Genomic DNA, 12,813 nt, shown 5'->3' on the forward strand with positions numbered 1-12,813 from the left:
CTATACACTAATGATGAAAAATCTGAAAGTGAAATTAAGGAAACACTCCCATTTACCACTGCAACAAAAAGAATAAAATACCTAGGAATAAACTTACCTAAGGAGACGAAAGACCTGTATGCAGAAAACTATAAGACATTGATAAAAGAAATTAAAGATGATACAAACAGATGGAGAGATATACTATGTTCTTGGATTGGAAGAATCAACATTGTGAAAATGACTATACTGCCCAAAGCAATCTACAGATTTAATGCAATCCCTATCAAACTACCAATGGCATTTTTCACAGAACTAGAACAAAAAATTTCACAATTTGTATGGAAACACAAAACACCCCGAATAGCCAAAGCAATCTTGAGAAAGAAAAATGGAGCTGGTGGAATCAGGCTTCTGGACTTAGACTATACTACAAAGCTACAGTAATCAAGACAATATGGTACTGGCACAAAAACAGAAATATAGATCAATGGAACAGGATAGAAAGCCCAGAGATAAACCCATGCACATATGGTCACCTTATCTTTGATAAAGGAGGCAAGAGTATACAGTGGAGAAAAGGCAGCCTCTTCAATAAGTGGTGCTGGGAAAACTGGACAGCTACATGTAAAAGAATGAAATTAGAACACTTCCTAACACCATATACAAAAATAAACTCAAAATGGATTAAAAACCTAAATGTAAGGCCAGACACTATCAAACTCTTAGAGGAAAACATAGGAAGAACACTCTATGACATAAATCACAGCAAGATCCTTTTTTACCCACCTCCTAGAGAAACAGAAACAAAAACAAAAATAAACAAATGGGACCTAATGAAATTTTAAAGCTTTTGCACTGCAAAGGAAACAACAAACAAGTCAAAAAGACAACACTCAGAATGGGAGAAAATATATGCAAACGAAGCAACTGACAAAGGAGTATTTTCCAAAATATACAAGCAGCTCATGCAGCTCAATAACAAAAAAACAAACAACCCAGGGCTTCCCTGGTGGCGCAGTGGTTGAGAATCTGCCTGTCAATGCAGGGGACACGGGTTCGAGCCCTGGTCTGGGAAGATCCCACATGCCGCGGAGCAACTGGGCCCGTGAGCCACAGCTACTGAGCCTGCGCGTCTGGAGCCTGTGCTCCGCAACAAGAGAGGCCGTGACAGTGAGAGGCCCGCGCACCACAATGAAGTGTGGCCCCTGCTCGCGCCAACCAGAGAAAGCCCTCGCACAGAAATGAAGACCAAACACAGCCAAAATAAATAAATAAATAAATTTATTAAAAAAAAAAACCCAATCCAAAAATGGGCAGAAGACATAAATAGGTATTTTTCCAAAGAAGATATACAGATTGCTGACAAACACATGAAAGGAATCTCAACACCACTAATCATTAGAGAAATGCAAATCAAAACTACGATGAGGTATCACCTCACACTGGTCAGAATGGCCATCATCAAAAAATCTACAAACAATATGTTCTGGAGAGGGTGTGAAGAAAAGGGAACCCTCTTGTACTGTTGGTGGGAATGTAAATTGATAGAGCCACTATGGAGAACAGTATGGAGGTTCTTAAAAAACTAAAAGTAGAACTATCATATGACCCAGTAATCCCATTCCTGGGCGTATACCTTGAGAAAATCATAATTCAAAAAGAGTCACGTACCACAGTGTTCATTGCAACTCTATTTACAATAGCCCGGACCTGGAAGCAACCTAAGTGTCCATCGACAGATGAATGGATAAAGAAGATGTGGCACATATATAGAATAGAATATTACTCAGCCATAAAAAGAAATGAAATTGAGTTATTTGTAGTGAGGTGGATGGACCTAGAGTCTGTCATACAGAGTGAAGTAAGTCAGAAAGAGAAAAACAAATACCATATACTAACACATATATATGGAATCTAAAAAATAAATGGTTCTGATGAACATAGTGGCAGGACAGGAATAAAGATGCAGACAAAGAGAATGGACTTGAGGACACGGGGAGGTAGAAGGGTAAACTGGGACGAAGTGAGAGAGTAGCATTGACATATATACACTACCAAATGTAAAATAGATAGTTAGTGGGAAGCAGCCGCATAGCACAGGGAGATCAGCTTGGTGTTTTGTGACCAACTAGAAGGATGAGATAGGGAGGGTGGGAGGGAGACGCAAGAGGGAGGGGATATGGGGATATATGTACATAAATAGCTGATTCACTTTGTTATATAGCAGAAAGTAACACAACATTGCAAAGCAATTTTACTCCAATAAAGATGTTAAAAAAAAAAAAGAAAGAAAAAAGAAATCCAAAGTCAAAGAGTCTTCATATTCAAAGTTTCTAATTTCACTTCTTATTCAGAAGGGAGAGTACCGGAAGTTCTGACCAAATTTTAAGGAAGAAGAAACTAAGAATTTGTTTTTTAGCAAATAGATTTTACCCATAAACATTTTCATGATTCTAGTGGAAACAAACCAAAAGTAGTACAAAAATATGTGGTTTGTGGGGGTAAAGTGTTAGAAAAACACATCATGCTTTTCCTTATTGCAAAATATTTCAAAATGAATTTTTGACTTTATTGAATGTGCAGAACAAATAGACTCTCCTCCTCCAACTTCTGGCTTGTTTGCTATATGCCAGAATTTGGGGAAGAAGAACATGGGAATTATTAGCATATGGAGTATAAGGCTGTGTCATGCCATAAGTCCATCAGATTTCTCTCAAGAAAAGTCTGTTAGATATTTTAAAAACTTTTTATGTTCAAAGTTCCAAACATATACAAAACTAAAGAGAATAGTATGATGAATTCCATGTACGCATCACCCAGCTTCAGTGATTACCAACTTATGGCCAGTCTTTTTTCATTTATACCCCACCCACATACCCTCCTTCTTATTATATTAAAGTAAACCTCAGACAACATATTATTCCATCTGTAAGTATTTCAGTGTACATTGCTGAAGGCTATGTACTGTTTTTTAAACTCCACGACATTGTATTATCACATCTAAAAATTAGTAATTCTTTAATATGGTCAAATATCTAGTTAGTGTTCACATTTTCCTACCCCTAATAGTCTTTTTTAATAATATGTTTGAATTGCGTCCAAATGAAGTCCATGTATTACAGTGAGTTGATATGCCTCTTAAGACTTTTTCATGTAAAGTTTCCACCTAAATTTTTTTTCTTTTGCAATTTTTTGTTGAGGAAACCCAGTTATTTGTGGTAGTAGCATGCCTCACAGTTTTGATTTTTTATTCCCAATGGTATTATTTAGACATGTTTCTTTCGTTTAAAATGTTAGTTAGATCTAAATGTTTAATCAGATTCATGATCAAAAAATTTAAAAAACTAGTTCATAGGTGGTGCTGTGTGCTTCCATCTAGAGAAACACAATGTTCTGTGGTGTTAGCAGCCCTTGGTAATCGTTGCCTAGATCCACTGAAATCTATTATGATATTTAAATAGGTTTTCTGCTCACCAACTACAGTGTGTGTGTGTGTGTGTGTGTGTGTGTGTGTGTGTGTGTGTGGTGTGTTGTGTGAGTGTGTGTGTAGTGTGTGAGTGTGTGTGAGTGTGTGTAAGAGGAGGAATTCCCACCACCAATGAGCAATTCTCTGGATACCAGCTCAGTGTCCTACAATTCAACTCAATTCTGACGCTACCTACTGGGAGCATTAGATTTCACAGGTTAAGGGTTCAATCCCGCAAAACTGCCCCTCCCACACACACTTTAGATACCAGTCACAAGCCCAGGTTATTAACTGTGCTTCTGACCAACCAGCTACAAATTGGATGTTCCAACAACACCCTCCAACTCAGGATGACAATGTCAAGTCCAGCTTGTCACGTGTACTTCTGACCAACCTCTGGCTACAAATCAGAGGTTACCTCTAATGTTCAAGTAATTTGCTATTGATTACTCTGAGATTCAACTGTATAGGAAAGGCAAGAAAATGCTGCGTTTTTCCCCCTTATTTATTAGTTTCCAAAATCATGAGTAAGTTCCCTAGTACAGGGGTTCAGAACGAGCATCCCAATAATATGCTACATTTGCATGAGAATTATTTTGAGCTAAAGGCAATCAAGACCCTGTAGGTTCAAGAGAAACGATTGCCCCTCCCTTAACCACCTAGAAAAATTTAAATTGAGGATTTTTCCCAGAAAAAGAGTTATTATGAAAGAGAAATTTTATCTAAGTGGCCCCATCTGTATGGTACAGCAAACATCGAATTACCAAAAATCTGTTCTTATTGCCCTGTGAATGACCCTCCTTTCCTTGGAAGCCCCAGGTCCTTATCCCATTCCTCAGTTCAGGATGGCTTATATACCTCATTTTACTTTTCTGTCTCTGAACTTCTCATGTATGTGGCTTTCCGTACACACAATATTAAATTTGATTTTCTCCTGTTAATCTGTCTATTTAATTCTTAGACAAGCCAAAAGAACCTAGAAGTGTAAAGGAAAGTTTTCTTCCTCCCTGATACCAACATTCTCCAAAGGTGACCAATTAGGTTTCTCCCCCCAACATCATTATGAACCCATGAATTTAAACATAATATATGTTTGGACCTTTTGCAGCTGTTTTCTTTACCACAGTTCAAATTGTCCCATCTTTGGCCAGGGTAGACTCACCAAATTTACTCCGAAGTCGTCCTGACCCAACTCATCTTGTCTTTTTTTTATATCCTTGCTTTCTGTTATGATAAGATGTCCTGGGCTCACCTTACACATTTTCTGACAGAGACCTGAAATCAGCAATTTCAAGAAGGAGCACTGATAACTTTTAAAAGTAAATAGTATGGAAAGGACACAGTATTGACATTAGATGGGCTCACTGTGGCTGGGTTGTTCGTTATTTCTAGGCCTTTCAATGGCAGAGAGATTTTTTTAATTCTTCTAACTTTTAATATTGAAACAATATTAGAGTTTTTTAGAGAATTTCGGTATATCTTTCATCAGTTCCCCCTAATGTTAACGGTTTTTATAACTATAGTACAATATTAAAACCATAGTACAATTATTAAAACCAGGAAATTAATATTGACATAATATTAAGTAATCTACAGACCTTATTAGAATTCTCCACTTTTTCCAATAAGATAATTTTTCCAGTCCAAAATCCAATCCAGGATATCATGTTGCATTTAATTGTCACACATCTTTCTCTAATCTGTGACACTGCTCCAGTCTTTTGAAGACTTTGTTTGCTTTTGTTTCTTCATGACCTTGACGCTTTTGAAGACTACTGATCAGACATTTTGTAGGTCTCTCAATTGGTATTTGTCTATGTTTCCCCACGCTTAGGTGGAGATTATATGGTTTTGTCAAGAATACTACAGATGTGATGCTGGGCCCTTTTCAGTATACCATATCAGTTAGGATCAGAATAGGATGGACAGCTAAATCAGGCTGAGTTGGAAGAATTTCTGTGATTCGTTATAATAACACTGAAATCAGTAATTCTATTCATTTACTCAACAGACATTGAATTTTCCTTGTGTCCACCTACTGCATTAGACTTTGAAATATAAAACAAAGATGACAAAATGACCCATGTCAGAAGCACACACACTGTGCCCAAGCAAGGAGATCTGTTTTCACCCCTTTTCCTTTTTAAAGAGACATTTTGACTACGAGCCCCCCTTACTTCCAGAGCACTTACCCTGTAGAATTAGTCTTTATAACTAGTGCTCCAAAGAAATCTGCATTATCTCCATTCATCTTAAGAAAATATATTCACAATGGTTTTCAGTTTGCAAAATGATGTTAAAAAGTAGCTAGCAACTGTGACTCAATAGTGACATTGAATTTAGCTCCTGAAGAGAATATTCATCAAAATCTACCAAGTTCCTAATATCCCTGAGTGAATGAGTGTGGTCAGCCTGATTGGTAAATTAGCTTCAGTTTATAATATGTCCTGGAGAAGGCTATACCTCAAAAATATCTACTTGGTACCATTTTGTGTGGGGTTCTGAAAGTGGATACCACAAAGCCTTAAACACAAGAGACCCAATAAACATTGCATTTGCTTGTTTGTTTGTTTACTGGTTTGTTTCAGTTGGCCTCAGGCTATTTAGAGGAATTCAAAATAGGGAACTATCCTATCCCTTGCATATGAAACAATGAAATTGAGCCTTCTTAGCAGTAGAGGCTTCTATAAAGAGAAAAGAGGCAACATTGTTAAGTGCTTGGACAAAGAAGAATGTGACACCAACCGTCTTTGCCCTCCCAACCCCATACCAATTTTCCCCCCCAAGGTCCCAAGACAGCAGGAGTTCACAGTCCAGGTGCCCTCTGCCGACGAGTCCCTTCCAAAGCTTCTGTCCAGGAAGAGTTGAAGGGTTTGAGTTCATTGTAAGGGCACTATCTGAGCAGTAAAGAGGGGCTGGTGCACTAGGCAGACCTCACAGCTGTGGTTCAGATTCCACAGGCTCCCTCCTCTTGCTCTTTATCAAAAACAGGGTCTACCCCTCATTGGTCCATGTTCCCAAGATTGCTATGTCAAAAGCGTGGACCTAACTTTCTCTACAGCTTCTTTACTTCTAAGTGTCACTGATTAGAAGAAGAGGTAGGCTAACCAATTTAATTTGTTAGGCAATAGAAAGTTTTGAAATAGTAGAAAAGAAAAATGCTCTTACAATTAAATCTTGTGGACCAGTATAAACTACCTCTATTGGAGTACACTCTGAATCCTAAATTAATAGCTGTCATATTCTCTGTTCCCAAGACAATCACAACAATGATCTTTAAGAAAATTTCCCATTCATCTGTCTTCTTTCTAGTTTTTTCCCATGACTTCCTTTAAAAAACCAATGGTAAATTAAGTTGGTTTTTCCAAAACTGGATACAAGTGTGCCTATGCAGGTGGGTTTTTTTTCAGATAGGTCATTCCTTAATCATTAAAGCACCAAAGTATGGGACTTCTTCCGGTATTCAAATATTTTTTTGAAAACATTTAAAATTAGAAGAACCATGAATGCACTGTTAAACAGAATGGAAAAATTCACATTAACTGTTAAGATAAAATATTAGACTCCAAAAATATTTTTTCTCTTCTGCAGCAGCTGGTATCTGACTACAACTACCCTCTTCTCCCTCCACGATGACCATTCTTTGCTCTCTTTTCTCTGCCAGTGAGAACACTTTAAGATTGCTTCAGTAGACGAGTTTGAGAAGCACCGTTTCTGGTAACATCTTAGGGTGAAGGAAGGTGTTGTAATTTTACTCTATAACTTGACATTTGGAAGACATCTAGAAATTGAAGACCAAAGAGTTTCCTAAGTGTTTGATCTTTTAGCCTTTGATTAATCTGAATTTGGGGGGTACTATAGGAGTTGCATTTTCATTTCAGCACATTGATCTCCAGGAGGATATTTTTAGTTAATTTTTAGCTACTTACCATGAGCATATACATAATTTGGACATGTCACACACACACACAAACACACACACACACACACACACACACACACACACATAAAATTCTTGAGACAATAGGCCCAAGAGAGTAAATGTGGAAATTCAAGAGCTAGGTCCTCACAAAGTGCCCTGCTAAGAACAGAGGTGACTTACAGCAGAAACATGAGGTCAGACCTCTGGGCCCCACAAGCTTTCAGAAAACTGTTTTTCTATAGTTTTGATGCTTCTCCCTAGCCAGTAAGCAGCCATGTTCCATCTGGCTTCACAGAATCCCTAATGCAGCAGCTCACCAGGACTCCAATAGATTTTATTTTTTTACTTTTCAGCCTAGTTTACAATGCACCCATTGGCTGACCTCTTCAAGCAGGACATTGCTTTCCCCATGCTAGAAACCGTGTGCGGTAATATCCTGTTTGTTTTTGTTTTACTTATTTGCTTGCTTTTAAAATATCCAACGTGCTAATTCCTACTGATGCACATATTAATTTGTATCCATTCTAGAATGCCATAATTCTCCAAATGAAAAAATAGACACACCAGCTATACCCTGTAAAGAGACAGATCAAAATCTCTGGCCTGACATTGAAAAGTTGGAGGCAGGGGTAGAGGGAGATTTTTTAAACTATCCCACGTTCTCTATGCCCAAGAGATCCTGAATCACCTTGGGGTGGAATATCTTGACCCATTCTCCATTTTCATCTCCTATTGAGAAGCAGAGAATGTAATGACTAAGGTTACTGATGAGTATGTTGCCCATGTAAATCACGTGAAGGCAGAAAGTTAAAGGTTGTAAAGGAAGCCTACAAAATATTATCTCAGAGACTAATTTTCTGTCAGAAGGGCCTTTTGATATCTCATAATTGCCTGAAAGATATACAAATGCCAGGCACTTCGTAGTTCTCAATAAATATTTGGTGGATTAATCCTACCCAGAGTTACACAGAATTAAAACTCAATAATTAACTACCAATAAACATGTAAAGCAAAAATGGCAATGCCCTGTGAATAAAATTGGCAAAGCTGGTGTAGTAAGAAATCAAACCAAAACCAAAGCCATATCTTCTAAAAGAAATGACTGAAAGCGTCTCTGATCACCACACAACACAACATGCCACACAGCCTGGAATGGTCAAGGAGTTAAATGTTGTCTCTGAATCTGTCCCAAGAAGCAGCCACCAAATCGTTCAAAAAATGTGGCAAATCTCGAAGTCTACTGTTCGCTTTTATCAACCATCTTCTTCTGCCCTGGTATCTGGGTGAGCAGCTTGCTCTGGAGCTATAGAGATTAGGAGAAAAAAGTCAAGTGGGAGCAGTCTTCTGTTTCCATGAACCTGAGGAGGTAGACTGGGGCGGGGGGGACTTTAATTTAATCAATTTTAGATTCTCGAAACAGGTGGTAGAGTCAGTGTTCAACATCAGCTGTCCCAGTGGGCAAAGGTAGGCTAAAGCAGTAGATCCCTGTTGGTTAAGGGCCTGGAGTCTGCAAAGGATTATCAAGAGAATGACTGGCACTCTCCTGCTGTCATTTCAATTCTACTTGAGCTCTGTACTCAAAAAATGCTTTATGCAAAGAACATATCACATGGTGCTTCAATCCAATGTGATCTGAAAGGAACAATACCAAGGCATGAAGAGGACCTCATGGGCTTTTTTTTTTTTTTTCACTTGCTATTGGTGCTTTTGGATATTTGCTGTCTCTGACTTTCAACCCTTATTTATTAAATCAACATTGCCTTAAATCCCAACTGGAATTGTCCCCATGGTCTATGAGGTTGGGGTTAGGTTCACTGATGGCCTTGCAAGTTCTGATAAGACCCATATCTTCTCAAAGGGAAAAAGCCAGGTTTATGAATCCATAACTCTCTACATGCGTTGATTTCATAAGCTCCGAAACCCTCAAATTTTTTGCTTCCCCACCTACTGACTCTCTCCCAAATTCCACTACTGGAACATCATGTTTTTAAGTTTAATCGAGTGTTCCTTATAAAAATATAAAACCCCAGTGAGGATTAACACTACAAAATATTTTAGCCCTTTCAATTTGCTTTGTTTTCTAAGAGCTGAAGAGCAGGCTTTGATCAACTGAGGAGAGAAATGAGATATTCAGCCCTACTAAGGAAGAAGCAGAAGAAGGCAGTCAGAATGGGGCACAGTCAGCAACAGAAATCTATCTCTTATGACCTGATGGGAATGAAAATATGAATATCAAAGAGGGATGCTACGCCCAAATCTCTAATATACTAAGTAACATATTGCCCCTAGGAAAATAGACCTGACCTGCCTAGGATATATTCTCAAGGTCAAGACATCAGAGCCATTGTAAGTTTTGTTTTATTTTGTTTTTAACCATTGTACATAATGTTTTGGATCCATTAAAACATAGAATATTTTCATAACAACGAGTACTTATTGAGCTAGGTTCTCCTAGTAAGTTACCTCCTAGGAATAGGCCCGTAAACCCTGGGACAACTCATGAATCCTTTTAGACCATGAGGGTCCCATTAAATGGATTACTAACTCAGTATGTTAAACAGTACCTGGGTGGCTTTACAAAATACCCAACGATTCATACCAAGCAGTTTGTGTCCTAGGAGGATCTATCTTGTTGATCATTCATCTTGCCTCATACACTATACCAAAACTGACATTGTATAATTTTAGATGCCTGTATCATGTCCAACTCTCATAACCTAATTAAAATGCAAAACAAACACACACACATGCACGCGTGTGCACACACACACAGAGTACACATCGCAGGCACTCTTTTTCATATTCCTTCAAATATCATCTCCAGATACAAAGTGAAAACCTGCGTTTAAAGCTGTTTATTATTCTGAACAATGTAAAGATCCAAACCATTCTTATTTCCTTATCCTCACAGTCTCCTATTCAGGCATGTTTTTAAACCTAATGATTTAAGCCTTGAACCTCAGTATACTGAATACCATGTTTTCAAGAAAGCACCCACACAGGCTGTGCTCGTCTCCTTTTCTTTGCAATTCACACAAAATCCCTACCATCATTTCCCCCTGGTATTCTTTGCTTGGCTATTCAAGTAGGTAGCATATTCACAGTAACAGAAGAGTAGAGCAGTGAAAACTCCTTCCCAGAGAATGCTTGCTTCTCTGCAAGTCTCAGGCCTAAAACACGTGCCCTTCAAACTGCACAATCCTACAAAAGCATTCGCTGCTCTTTGTTTTCTCTGCAATCTACTCCTTCTAACTTTCCTGAAATGCATTTTTCTCTTCATTTCCTTGCTCTCTTTTTCGCTCTCAGGTGAATTTGTTTATATTGAACCCCCTTTTTCCATCTTTCCCTCTCCCACTCTTGAGAACAAGGTCCATTTTCTTTTGCTGTGGACTATAATTACTAAATAACATACAAATATACGGCCATGTATATTCTAAAGGAACAGCTGCAAAATTGCTAATATTAGGTCTAATTTAGCTACAATAAATTAGCAAATGTGTGAAAGCACAATGATGACAGCATACTTATAACAAAAGTCGATGTGTTGAAGTATATGGATGACAATGCATACTAATTTTACAGAGGAAAAAAGAATCCTACACCAAATGGAATGCATGCAATGAACTGACGGGACTAATAGCTCAGATACATATACTTAATGCGGCCAGTCACTGTAAAAACAAAAAGATAGATGAAGCTGTTCAAAAATCTAGCACTAACAAGCAATGTAGTCTGAAACCATTAACCGTCAGGGGTAATAACACTCAAAGTGCTGAAGTGCAGCAAAACGGCAGCGCTTTCCCGGGACGGTGGCCGTTGTACCAGCGCACACCTGTGAAGAGGGCGCTAAATCTATCCTCGCCTTCATTATAACAGAGGGAGGAAAAAAAACACTAATGATGTAAAGTACAAACGGAAATAGCAGACAGCAGAGAGTGACATTTGCATGGTCCCAGTCAGCTTGTTAGCTGAAGTGGGTTTTAATTAGCTATTTTCCAGCAAGCAAACGAGCAAATTAGTGGCAGCCATAAACAAGAAGAGACAATCAGGCCCAAAGAAAAGGAAAAATGATCAGGGTGCCTTTGCAGGAGGTGGGGAGGGAAGGGCAAGGAATTACAAAGGTTTTACTGAAAACTGTTCTCAATCATAGAATTAAAGAATGTTTTCTCTTGAATTCACCTTAGGGATTATCCAGTCCTCCTTTCTTTTACGGGTGAGGAGACAGGTCCATAGAAGCTAGCTGACTTGTGCAAGGTTACACCTCTGAATACAGCTCTCAAAAACAAAACAAAACAAAACAAAAAGGGGGCATCTTCCAAGTCTAGGTTTTCTCAAAATCTGCTTTTGAAATACTGTGCGTGGATCAGCCTCTTAGGAACACAGAGAAGTGTAAAGCCATGTGGAAAATTTGCATAGTAATCAAGGGATACAACTGGTTATAACTGTAGGTTCAACTATGCTGAGATATAAAACAAAATGAGAAAGAGTATTAGAAACAGAATAACAGAAATAGCTTCCTTTAGTCAAAAGCACCTTTTGAAATAGTACTGTTCTGAACAAATACTCGTCACATAGTCAGTGAGTGCTTATTACGTTCTAGGCACAGTATTAAGCGCTGAGGATGCAACTTTTACTGTCTGGTAGGATGTGCAGACAGACTTTACAAACAGTGGGATGCAAAGTCTGATGCAGCACATCAGAGACACTGCTAAGCTTAATGTGGGGAGTCATGAGGAACATTTGAGAGGAAGGGCCATCAAACCAGGACCTGAAGGATGCACAGCAGGATGCCAGCTTCCTCGTAACTCCACAATGAGCAAGCACCTAGGTATTTAAGGTAGCCACCTCTGTAAAAAGAACCATTTGTCTCGCTGGACTAGATAAGAAAAGGACTCCAAAATGCATAAACAAAGAAATGCGTTATACAGTTTTTATCAAACAATTTCATCTGATTCTCAGTCTGAAATATGCTGTTAAGAAAGCATAAAATGTTTGGGAAATAGGGGAAAACTTGAGGTGGGGAATAAGAGAAGTCAGTGGGCTTATTTCCTTATGTCATAAATTCACTTGCTATATTAAGACTTAAATGTATTGAAGCATGATATAACCCAAGGGAAATACAAAAGGAAAATATAACAGGCAGGACAAAAGACTGAAGCAAACATTACCACAAACCTTTGCCACTGCTATAGATAATAAACTCAGGGACAGTTTATATGAAAGAGCGTAGGAAACTGGAGGCTGTATTTATCAGGAGGCATCGACCTCATAATCATTACAGTGTGCAGTTACAGAATCACTATTATTGGGAGATATTTCATAGAGCAGAAAATTGGTCCTCTATCTTGACTTCACTACCCAAAGAATGACTTCAAATATGAGATACACAAAAGGATGAATAAACACAGAAAAATGAAAAGAGTACGTGTCCTCTCTCAACTGC

This window comes from Leucopleurus acutus, assembly GCF_964270905.1.
Source record: "Leucopleurus acutus genome assembly, chromosome: 10".
Lineage (NCBI taxonomy): Eukaryota > Metazoa > Chordata > Mammalia > Artiodactyla > Delphinidae > Leucopleurus > Leucopleurus acutus.